The following is a 13,490-nucleotide window of genomic DNA, read 5'->3' as shown; positions in this document are numbered from 1 at the left end:
GTGACAGAAAGCCTACAACCGATAGCCGACCACATCCTGAATGTTGTGATTTGACAAATCCTCTTTTGAGGGGAAAAGGACTTATGAAATGATTTGGCTCTTTGTACGATTCAGAGTTCTCGTCAAAATAGTAATACATTGCTTTCTATTACAATGTTTCAAATCATAATTCGCAATGGTGTACCACATTCTGTTAAAGTCCTTAGATAAAAAACTACTTTTCCTTATCACTATTAAAAATTAATTTGTTTCATGACGTTTCGTAGGCCTTAAAATGGGGTTTTTACTGCGCCAGTTAATTTGTTTACAGTACATTTTGCGTGCTACGTAAAATCAATACTAAGCCTATTTACCGAAAACCCCTATATTGAATGTGTGCAAATGCAACAGTTAAAAGTTATTTACCCCGAAAAGGGTAAAATACCGTTTAAATAGTCTTTATCAGATTATTCCAACAAACATTATAAGGCGGAATATTTAGGAAATACCAAGAACTGGATAACGACCCTGATAAACTATCCTGAATTTTTCCGGCCAATATTCAAAAAACAATAAAGCCATGCTTATTCCCTTCCTCAAAGACCAAACCATTTGATTTTCTGAAATTTTATCATCCTAAATAAAATAGCATGAATATAAAATGTAATACTATATATGTTTTGATGTTGTTAAGTTAGCCAGTGGTGAGTACTCGCTAAAATTTTTATCAGTTAAAAAAAATATTTTTAGTATGTAGCTTACTTTGCATTAAGTTTTAGAATATTTGACACCTGGTAAAGGGAGTAGGTGTAAATCCTCGAAACGTTGTGTTATAGATATTGTAACACAACGATGCCAAATGTCCGATATCCTGTTATCTCTAGACAAGTCAGCGCAAGGAAGAGACAACTACTGTCACAGACTCACAGACAGTTCAGAGAAGAATGTTGCTGATCGCCCCGACAGTACTGCGGTATCAGTGGACGGCCTTGTCTATGCTGTTTTTGTTCTCGTTGGTCGTTTTTGTCACGGTTTTTGCTCGCCTCGCGATAAGGCTAAAGTCCTCAAATGCCAAATAAACATGTCTTCTGTCTCCAGCTCGAATTCCAATCAGATGATGTTTCTCGTTCTTACGGGTTCTGAACTGATTTGTGTATAATAGGTTATGGCTCCTTTTAATGCAATCGTTGCTTTTAGGCAGATGTACTGTGATGAAATAGATATAAACTGACTTGCTAAACTTTATGTTTTATGAAGAAATCATTGAATTATTAAAACAATATTAAAGATGTTGAAGGCTTTGCACTTTACTTACTTCCGGCTTTGTACTTTACTTACTTCCCTCTATATATTTACTTGTATCACTTCAAGTCTAACATCAGTATAATATGAAATAATGAAATAATGAAATAATGATTTATTCTTCCATAAAATTTCAAAATACAAAAATATACATAAGTTTCTTAAGAATAAGCTAACCACGCTGCCAGTAATGTGGTTAGCTGCATGTAAATTAAATTCAAAGTAATAATACAACTTGTTGTGAGTTCAGTTCACAATAAACAATTTAATAAAAAACAGCCAGAATGCCACTCTCTGGGCGCCTAATATAAATACCTATAATACTATACAATACAAGATGCAGAATATCATACACAATATCACTGACAGAATAAAAACGTAATAGTATCACAACAACATAAAATAAAAAAGGTAAAACGAGTAGGATCAAGTAGCCGACATACACAACATAAGAGCAAAAATAGTAAATAAAACTAACCAAAGAAACAAAAAGATTAAACTTTTTTAACTTTCAAAAAATAGATAAGAGGATTCGTACAACACAACAGGAGCATTTACTTTAGTACAAAATTAAACAAAATTGTATTGTTGTTTTCAAAAAGCCATTGTTTTAACTTACGAAGAAATAATTTTAAATTGTTTATGTCTTTTATTTCTGTAGGTAAAATGTTAAAAAATTTTGGTCCAGAATAGAGGAAACACTGTCTAAAAAATTCTTTGTTGACTTTAGGAATTCTAAAGATTTTACGACTTACATTTCTTGTGTCATACCTCAAAGAATGTGTTCCGTCATTTCCACTTCTCAGGTAGAATAATTTTAGAACCTTAAACACATAAAGGTGTTGTATAGGTAAGATTTGTAGTTGGCAATATAATGGAAAAGAACTGTCCCGTGGTTTTTTATTTAAAATTATACGTATTATATGATTTTGAAAAACTCTTAACCTATCCATTAATGTTTTATACGAACCTCCCCAACAAATTAACCCGTATTGCAACCTAGATTGAATTAAAGAAAAGTAGAGTGTTCGTAATAATAATAGTGTTCTTCTTTAAAAATTAGTAATGGTGAATTATTTTTATATAATTGATTAAGAACATGGTTTTGCTTGATATTTTTATGATGGCTAATTTACAATAGGCATACAGGCAAATATTTTACTCGTGTGAATTTATTATTATTTAGATGATAAAGTCACAATACGTTATTGTTATTCTTCATTGACTGTATTAAGTTGAGTTGATGAGGGGGTGGAGCGCCGCAGAAAAGTAGTACAAACCTAAAGTGAGTCCAAAAAGATTGGGAAACACTAAATTGCGGGCGAAGCCGCGGGATATCGCTGTTAGATTTTATAAAACATATTTATCAGTAAAAGCTTGTTGGGAAAACAGAATACAGACATTACCATCAAATTAAAACCTTGTTTTAAAGTCAATGGATTCTGTTTCATAACACCAGCTATGGTTATGGGACTCATTTTCCTTGTTTGTAAGTGAGGATATGAAAATACAACGCTTTAACTTTTTGCGTCATTATGAAAAAACAGAACTTTTCCTCGTGATTTCCTTGATAAAGTCATTTATGTACAATATGTTCCAACGTAATCACATCACCTTCCACAATTATTTTTAGAATGACGTGTAATAAATAGTCTTAGAGAATGTATTTTGAACACAGATTTTTTAACGTTTCCCTACAATATATAATTCTTGTGTGTAAACTATGAACTAGACAATGTATCAGTTATTCTGAGGCTTTTGAAAATGTAATAAAATGTGTTGTTTACATAGTGTGTGTGTATATATATATATATATATATATATATATATATATATATATATATATATATACATATATATATATATATACACACACACACATAAATTATACATGTTATATATACATATAAATTATATATGCTATACATATTATAATAATTATATTATATATAATTTTATCTATATTATATATATATATATATATATATTTATTTAAACTGCGTATAAACGTAAATATTAGTTTCTGTACTGATTCTGAGACAGACTCTAAAGTAGGCTAAGAGCTTGTTAAAATTTGATTTACAAATAAAAATCTATGTATCGAAAAGCGAGTTTTATAGAAATTCGTAAAACCCGTTCACACGTTAGACAGGGTTTCAATCAGCCATTGTATTGTTCCCGTATTCGTTAAAATTTTTCTCATAGTAGCTGATTTGGTAGCCATTTAGATCATCTTCCTGAGTTCAGAAATTCCGCTTCTAGCTCGTAGGCAAATCAATTTGTTGAACACTGTGTTGAAAACGATCTCTGTTTAAACAGCAAAAAAAATTTAAACTGTGGGTGAGAACACTCAGCGTTTTTAGATCCTTTAAAATATATGACACATTTTTAAGCAATTCCGGTGGAAAATTTTTCTCAGCAACGAGTGTAAAACAGCTCTTTCAGTTCTCCAACGCATCCAATTTGCCAAAAACAGAAAGCTATTATTTCCAAATTGCAAATTAAGCACTCAAAGTGTTCCTCAAATCATCAAAATATTCCGTTGAAATTCTAAAAATATTCAAAAATTACTTATTAATATGGTGTTTGTAAAACTAGGGAAGCTAATATTTTTTAAAGATTGTGAGACTGAAGCAAACACAACCGAAACGTATAGGGATAGAACCGCGCTGGTAAAATAAATATGCTCCAACGATACTCTTGTGTTTTATGTTTTATGTGCTCTAAGACGATATTACATCAGTAGGCTGCCTTCATGTGTTCCCAAGCGTAATAGAATCTCAAAATTAAATTACAGATATTTAACTGAATATAACTCAAAGTTGTATGATTATAGTTTTAGTACTGGACACACACTACATATGAAATATAGATTATAAAACGTTATTCCACCTTCGCTTAGACAATTTCATCAATGGCTAGATATATAATGTATGTCGATTATTAATATTATTTACACCCTAATATTATTTTAAATGTATTAGCATTTACATTTTCAAAAATATTATCATTCTTTTACTGATATATATTAGTTGTTTTCACCCTTATCTGTCGTGTTACCAATTAAGATACTCAAAATTGAATATAACTCAAAGTTGTATGATTATAGTTTTAGTACTGGACACACACTACATATGAAATATAGATTAAAAACGTTATTCCACCTTCGCTTAGACAATTTCATCAATGGCTAGATATATAATGTATGTCGATTATTAATATTATTTACACCCTAATATTATTTTAAATGTATTAGCATTTACATTTTCAAAAATATTATTATTCTTTTACTGGCATACCATGGTTGTTTTCACCCTTATCTGTCGTGTTACCAATTAAGATACTCAAAATTGATTATATTTTCCAATTACAGAAAAGAATAGTCCGAATAATTTATCTCGTGGCCAAGAACTAATGTTGTAGATCATTACTTTGAAAGAAATTACACCCAATTCCCTATTTCGATTCTTGAGAGCCTGACATTTTTTATTAAAAAGGTGCCCATATATAGCAACTCACTAACAACAATATAAACCTCGCCATATCACCAGTTTCGTCAAGAATGAACTCCACGTTAACTGTGGAGACTTCACTCTAAAATTCTCTAAAATGTCTCTCTATTTATGCCAAAACAAGTTGAAATTCATTTTATTTCAAAATAAATAATAGAGTGTCCAGCATTATCTAGTGTTGAAAAAGTAGACTAGTTTTAGTTTTATCTATTCAATCAATGTAGTATAATAGTAGTCAATAACTACAAGTTTATTATGTTTTGACTTCTGCCTATGGAAACTTGTTTTGTTTCTGGCGCCTTACTGGGACCCCAAAACATTTCAACGCTGTTCAGACTAAACACAGACTCGTCAGTCACAGCGGTTATGAGTAGAGTAATCAAAGCACAGATTACTAACATGTGCGACACAGACAACAATGGCCCGGATAGTTCTTGAGTTCTTGGCCTGTTTCGGTAACGATCGATCCATTACCAGGCCAACGTTGTACAGACTAAACACTGACAAGTCAGTCACAGCGGTTATGAGTAGAGTAATCAAAGCACAGATTACTAACATGTGCGACACAGACAACAATGGCCCGGATAGTTCTTGAGTTCTTGGCCTGTTTCGGTAACGATCGATCCATTACCAGGCCAACGTTGTTCAGACTAAACACTGACAAGTCAGTCACAGCGGTTATGAGTAGAGTAATCAAAGCACAGATTACTAACATGTGCGACACAGACAACAATGGCCCGGATAGTTCTTGAGTTCTTGGCCTGTTTCGGTAACGATCGATCCATTACCAGGCCAACTCTGTTCAGACTAAACACATACTCGTCAGTCACAGCGGTTATGAGTAGAGTAATCAAAGCACAGATTACTAACATGTGCGACACAGACAACAATGGCCCGGATAGTTCTTGAGTTCTTGGCCTGTTTCGGTAACGATCGATCCATTACCAGGCCAACGTTGTTCAGACTAAACACTGACAAGTCAGTCACAGCGGTTATGAGTAGAGTAATCAAAGCACAGATTACTAACATGTGCGATGCAGACAACAATGGCCCGGATAGTTCTTGAGTTCTTGGCCTGTTTCGGTAACGATCGATCCATTACCAGGCCAACGTTGTTCAGACTAAACACTGACAAGTCAGTCACAGCGGTTATGAGTAGAGTAATCAAAGCACAGATTACTAACATGTGCGACACGGACAACAATGGCCCGGATAGTTCTTGAGTTCTTGGCCTGTTTCGGTAACGATCGATCGATCCAGGCCAGGCCAACGTTGTTCAGACTAAACACATACTCGTCAGTCACAGCGGTTATGAGTAGAGTAATCAAAGCACAGATTACTAACATGTGCGACACAGACAACAATGGCCCGGATAGTTCTTGAGTTCTTGGCCTGTTTCGGTAACGATCGATCCATTACCAGGCCAACGTTGTTCAGACTAAACACTGACAAGTCAGTCACAGCGGTTATGAGTAGAGTAATCAAAGCACAGATTACTAACATGTGCGACACAGACAACAATGGCCCGGATAGTTCTTGAGTTCTTGGCCTGTTTCGGTAACGATCGATCCATTACCAGGCCAACGTTGTTCAGACTAAACACTGACAAGTCAGTCACAGCGGTTATGAGTAGAGTAATCAAAGCACAGATTACTAACATGTGCGACACAGACAACAATGGCCCAGATAGTTCTTGAGTTCTTGGCCTGTTTCGGTAACGATCGATCCATTACCAGGCCAACGTTGTTCAGACTAAACACTGACTCGTCAGTCACAGCGGTTATGAGTAGAGTAATCAAAGCACAGATTACTAACATGTGCGACACAGACAACAATGGCCCGGATAGTTCTTGAGTTCTTGGCCTGTTTCGGTAACGATCGATCCATTACCAGGCCAACGTTGTTCAGACTAAACACATACTCGTCAGTCACAGCGGTTATGAGTAGAGTAATCAAAGCACAGATTACTAACATGTGCGACACAGACAACAATGGCCCGGATAGTTCTTGAGTTCTTGGCCTGTTTCGGTAACGATCGATCCATTACCAGGCCAACGTTGTTCAGACTAAACACTGACAAGTCAGTCACAGCGGTTATGAGTAGAGTAATCAAAGCACAGATTACTAACATGTGCGACACAGACAACAATGGCCCGGATAGTTCTTGAGTTCTTGGCCTGTTTCGGTAACGATCGATCCATTACCAGGCCAACTCTGTTCAGACTAAACACTGACAAGTCAGTCACAGCGGTTATGAGTAGAGTAATCAAAGCACAGATTACTAACATGTGCGACACAGACAACAATGGCCCGGATAGTTCTTGAGTTCTTGGCCTGTTTCGGTAACGATCGATCCATTATCAGGCCAACGTTGTTAAGCACGTGATTAGAGCGCTGTCTGTAATAACGGGTCAGTGGGACTGGTTACATAAGCAAATAACAAAGCGGAATGTAAATATGCTTTGTTTTCTCGGAATGGCGTTGCCTAGTTTTATCCTGGATCTGGTCATTCATACGATGGAATGAGAATTGTCATTAATAAAATCAGAGATATTTTGATACAAATATATCTCTTTCTATTACGATATTACTAAAGAGAATAAACATTTCACGTTAAATTCATATATAGTATCGTAGTACGGTTTTGTCGACAACTTAATTGTCACCAATTTGAATATTTACGATATAAAAATAAAAATAATTCAATTTAATAAATAATAATAAAGTCTAGATAACACACTGGTATAGAATCTTTGATACAAATACTGTAGTCACTGAAACAAAAGGTACAATAACCCCAGTCATCTCATTTAGTTAAGAAATTGAAATAGTTGCTCACGTCTTCATATCTGATACATACAAATTTGCATAGTATGTAAAACAAACTTAAGCAATTAATTGTAATTCAATATCATATTAATATAAAATAGTTTAGCTACCGTTTTGAAGGGGACGTGCATATGTTGTGTGTGTATGTTTGTTACATATTAAAAGAAAATAATTAATATATTTTGTTGTCTATACAGTATTTCTTGATTATGTAATCGAGTAATCTTATACGGTGGCGTGCATTTTTTAGCTTTACTATATTCCCAATTCATTTTACCATTAATTATACAAAATCAATAATAATAAATGTAACCTTCAATATAAGTACACTGCTATACAGTTCTTTAATGTTCATTTAAATCTGAATAGTTGTTTTGTTTTTTGTGGGTTTTTATTCTTTCTAAACGTTTTTGTATTGATGAGATGTTTGATTGTTAATTACAACATTTAAGTCCTCCTTCATATGTTTTCTAGTTTAAAAACTGTTTGTTTCGACAATTGTCAGCATTAAACTTAACGGTGAATCCATACATTTTACCTTAATGTATATTGAAACATGTGTCATATTTAAACCCACTACGTTTTTATAATCACTAGTATTACATTTTTTCAATCAAGGCATGAAGGATTTTTTTAGTTTAGACACGAAATTTCCAGTCGGAAGCTAGTCCTGGTGGTCTGTAAGTTTTGTTTTTGCTGTGTAATACAACACAGAGCAAGTATAAAGTATTTTTCTATTAAGTGATCACGTGAAATGTTAAATCATGTAATAACGATAAATTGACTGCATCAAATAATTGAAGATAATTTGAATACAATTCGAACGACTTCTAAATTGTCACTTAGTGATCTGGAGTGTTTTATACGCCAAGTTTAAAACTAATCAAATGTTCATACTTGAATTCCATGAAAAATAAATTACATGCAATAATTTCTGTTGGAAAAAACTATGTACTTCGCACAACGTTATGGGTGATGTAGCCATATTTTTTATGAAGGGTTAATTTAATGCAAATATAGAGCTAAGCTCCATTGCACCTTCCGCTTTGTGCAGGGAACTTTATACTTTGTGTAATATTTTTATGTATTCTTACAACGTTATGTAAGAATGGATTTAAGAAGTCGAAGCTTCCTATGATGAACAGTGTTTTGAAAAACGTTGAATTATTTTGGAAATATAAAGATAAAAGAAATACGGATAGTTGCCACCGACTAATGTTAGGAACACAACGTTTCGAGAACTGATATTTACGTACTTCTTCAGGTACCAAATTCTAAAATATAATGGGCAAATATTCAAAAACTCAAATTATCAATAATAAACGAAACCGTGTGTTTTTTAGAACGTATTAGGAAATATACAACTTGCGAGTATTTATATTGTTTACTTTGTCTGAGAACAATAATTAAGGATGTAACAATCAATGTAAATAGTGCAGAAATAAATAAATTTAGTATTTTAAAGTTTAGGTGTACAGTATTGACTTTGGATAGCACTACTCTTTCATGTGATTAAAAAGTCCCCCGGTAGAAAATATCCTGAGGAAAATAAATCGCAGATAGACAATCTGAATTTGTGAAAAAACTACAATGGAAACTTTATGACACACATCGTCCTTGATTAAATATGTACTGGAATAAGCGGGAAGCAATTTACATTTTTCTACCATGAGATTTCTCCCCGTTATATCGTGTTTTTTCAGAAACTTCTAAATGGTCAATTCAATTAAGACGAACTCCACCGTAACGAAAATTCACGAGTTCAATTCTCGGGGAAGTAGACAAAATGGATTTGAACCGTCTAGGACCGTAAAAATTCTTAATCTAATCCATTGAAACGGTATTGGCGAAGAAAAGTTTTTTCAAAAGACTGAAATAATCCCCAGATTTAATGATTTAAGTATTCAATCCTACTATATTTATTACAGCAACTGCCTTTTATATCAATTATTATGATTCTTTGAAGAAAAATAAACATCAAACATCGTAGATATTCATTGATAAAAAGTTTTCCTGCAACTATAAAATAATTTAAACATACGTTTCTTTTGTGAATAATACCTGGCATATGTGGCCATAACAAATTAACATTAAATTAAAAATTGTATTCAGTGATTCTCAAAACAACTTTTTAATCCTGTATGATTATTGTGTATTGTTTAATTATAATTAACAAATGCTGTGGTTTACGGAATTATAGTTCTCTTATAGTGCTAATTAAATTTCCACTTATCATAACTATAAATTATTTACAAAATTTACATCTACTGATATTAATTATAATATAATGATATTTCAAATTCGAATCCCAGGGCATTGCATTTGAACCTAACAGATTCTCATTTATTGTTTTGAAGGTTCTTCCGTTCTTTATAATTTAAAACTCAAGCTTTGCAACCATCTTTTTATTTTTTCCCTCATTTTCCTCATACAACCTAATTTATATTTTTAGAAAACATACTATGAGAAGCACGAATGGGGTTATAGAGAATTAACAAACTTACTGTATAATTTTTAGTTACTATGTTTAAAAGTTTGTTCCTCCAAGGGTTGAGAAAGGAGAAAATATGCACCCGGATATATTTAGCAATTTTCCTGGAACCATCGGTGCCTGTGAAACCTTTCTCTTTAGTCCGTCCAGGACTTTATGGCCTACGTGTCAGTTCTTGTAGAAAGTCATCCGAGTGTAAATCTTTTGATTTAGAAGATCGGCTCCGCGGTGACTTTCTGCCGACTTATAACCGACAGCCGTTCCTCCTTGGGCAGTTTAACAGCCTGTTCAGGTACCCGATGTCGACCAAGGACAAAGGCATACATTGAAACCATAAATTTTTCAAAAATAATCCCTTTACCGGCGATCCTCTAAGGCGCCATCCTTCATGCTGAGTCCCCAATCAGTTGTCGGCTTTTCGCAGAAATGTAAAGGATTCTTTGGTTTATTCCCTTAGTTTAAAACGACGGGTACAGGGTCGCTCACAAAGACTGAACGTTAGGGCTCCGGTTGGTGATAAATATTCTGACTTCATTATTCCCTGAGTTGCCTTTTTAATATTTGGCGCTCAAAAGTAAAGTCAAGCAAAAAAACTATATACGTAAAATAACAATCCGTTACAATGTAACGTAAATGTTTGTGGTAATAGAAGGATTAATCATGCATAAACAAGTATTTGTGTTTATGTGAAAGTTTTGTTATTTTAGCATGTCTTTTGGGTATATTACTTCCATTACAATTTCGAGTGACAATGTCAATTGCTCTACATAATTGTATTCGCTCACTTGTTAGGAAAACTTAAAAAACGTATAAAATTAAGTCGCATTTGAATTGAATGTCTGGTATTAATACCAGGCCATAATTAATTATTAAAACTACAGTAACGAACCTTTTTAAAATTAATTGTTATGACCTTTACGGGGACAATTACCAATCAATTAACGTCGAACTTACGCAATCCTTGTCATTAGCACGATTTTATTCTCTTCGTAAATCAGTAAAACGAGTGTACATAGATTTTTTTAATCTTTCCAGGATTAATAAATTACAGACAACAACACTATATGGCATCCATCATATTTATATTGTTGCTATCCAGATGATATTTGTAGCTCGTGGAACATATGTGTGGCCTAAAATGTTATGTTCAATTGACTGTTTTAAGTATCAACGTGTAAAAGTAATCGTTACGACCAAGTTAGTCGGAGTTGTGGTTGTGCATTATAATTACATAGGAAAAGGATTACTTTCAAATCTGTTAATAACACAAAGATTATTTCATAATCTCCCCTAACATTGTATCTAACTTCGCTGTCGATTGTTATTTACCTCATAATATGACAGTTTTTATCAATACCTAGAAGTAATAATTATCAAAATGTGGAAATGTACTTTTAGAAATTTTAAAAGTAATTAATAGTGCGAAATTTAATTTCCTGCATATGCATTACGGCATGTATGATTAGATAGTATAAGTGAAGATGAGACATCAGCTGTATACAGATTTTACACTAAAGGTTGCATAAATTTATTGATTCGAAAAACGTGATATGGGCAGTATTTTATCTCTAATTAAATCACTTCTAATGTCAAAAAGAATAAAACACCCGATAACTAGTCACGTTATCTATTCATCGGTGAAAACCATTTGATTTTAATATTCAATACTCAATACCATTGAGTCGAAAAACGTGATATGGGCAGTATTTTATCTCTAATTAAATCACTTCTAATGTCAAAAAGAATAAAGCACCCGATAACTAGTCACGTTATCTATTCATCCTTCGGTGAAAAACCATTTGATTTTAATATTCAATACTCAATTAGAACTGTAGTGTTTAAAATTATTTTTATTGCATTCGGCTACCGGAAGTGGATTTAATAGAGGAGTAAACAGTGCTATATAAAACACTCGTCAAAACTACAGTTTTATTTGTGTCAATACGTGTAGAGTTCAGCAGCGTTGGTATGGCAACGATGGGCTGAATGAAGAGACACGAGGCACAGATAACTGTTGTAGGGCCGTCATAATGTAATGCAGGTTGTACTACCAAGGCCGCACTATGCGACGTTGCCAAATTGAACAGCGCTGGCTCTGCCGTGTACAGTGTCGGAGCTTCTTGTTATTATTTACAGGCCATTATATCAGCAATGTCGCGCTCATAATGTACCACGTACCTCATTACTACAATTATAAACTTATTCTTCACAGCTGAATTGCTTATTGTATAACACTAGATTTCATACTTTTTTATTGCTTTTTATTTTTCTACTGTCATTGATTATACTTAAATAGTAATCGTGTTACGTTATCCTATATTTTTACGTTTTTCAGTAACATTAAAATAGGGTGAAAATAGAGTATGAGCTGATAAAGAAGTTCTTAATAAAATGGGCATTGGAAACTAAAATACTCAAATGCGCACCTTATTCCTACTTGATTCTGTGCAGCATCTGAAACCCTGCTTATCACCTTCAGACATTGATCATGTGACTGCCCTGGATAACCCGAGTAGATATGATTTCTCCAAGCAGTACTTGACTTTTGAAAGTACCAGTAATTTTAAATGAGACCCGACGTTTCGAGGAGTATGGTATCTGTTGTCCTCTTCAAGTGAAGAACATAATTTAGGTGGAAATGTAGAATAAATACAAATGTAAAGATTTATTTTGAACAGGGATAAGGTACACAACGGTAAATTTGTATGCTACATGCATCACCAACGTAAATAAATTAAAATTCACCATATAATAATTATATTGTGCATTGTTGATCTTTTATGAGGGTTCAGTGTTTTATTTGACGGTGATGGGTTTCGTAATTCTGTCTCGTGTACTACTACGAGTTTTTAGCACAAAAGTTTTTAATTTTTAAATATTTCTTAGTATTAACCTTGCGATTTAGCTTTTGTAATTCGAGGAATTTAACAAATTCACTTTTTGTATGTTGCTTGACGTTAGTGAATATCGACGACAAATGAAAGCACTTAAACAAAGAATTTCATTTTTTTTAAATACTATATCATTATCAGACGCACACCGTCTCTCTAACCAGGAACCCATCACGTTACAAATCTTTGTAGAACTTTAAATCGTTAAATAATAATTTCATATAGTTATAAATAACCACAATCTTAAATTTTAGTGGCTAAAAATGTATATGAGGCATATTGTGTAAGTACTATTCCTTAAAAATTTGATTGGATCAGACAGAAGTTGTGATAAATATTATCTTCACTCGTATTGTTTCTGTATTTCGTTTTTTAACCGCATTTCTCAAACTTTATTCGTATAACCCTGAAACCTGTTGAAATATAGACAAATGTATAAAAACCAGAACGTTTGTGAATGGATTCTTGCATAATTATAAAACTTAA

The 13,490-nt window shown here is 33.2% G+C and overlaps 1 protein-coding gene across 1 annotated transcript in view; it reads left to right on the top strand.

Annotated features, from left to right (window-relative positions):
• LOC124365061 (ribosomal protein S6 kinase alpha-5-like) overlaps positions 1-13,490 on the top strand; it is a 299,623-nt gene that overhangs the window by 227,861 nt on the left and 58,272 nt on the right. The window lies entirely within an intron of this gene.

This window comes from Homalodisca vitripennis, chromosome 6 (genome assembly GCF_021130785.1).
Source record: "Homalodisca vitripennis isolate AUS2020 chromosome 6, UT_GWSS_2.1, whole genome shotgun sequence".
NCBI classification, from domain to species: Eukaryota; Metazoa; Arthropoda; class Insecta; order Hemiptera; family Cicadellidae; genus Homalodisca; species Homalodisca vitripennis.
This window is presented reverse-complemented; position numbering and strand designations above follow the sequence as displayed.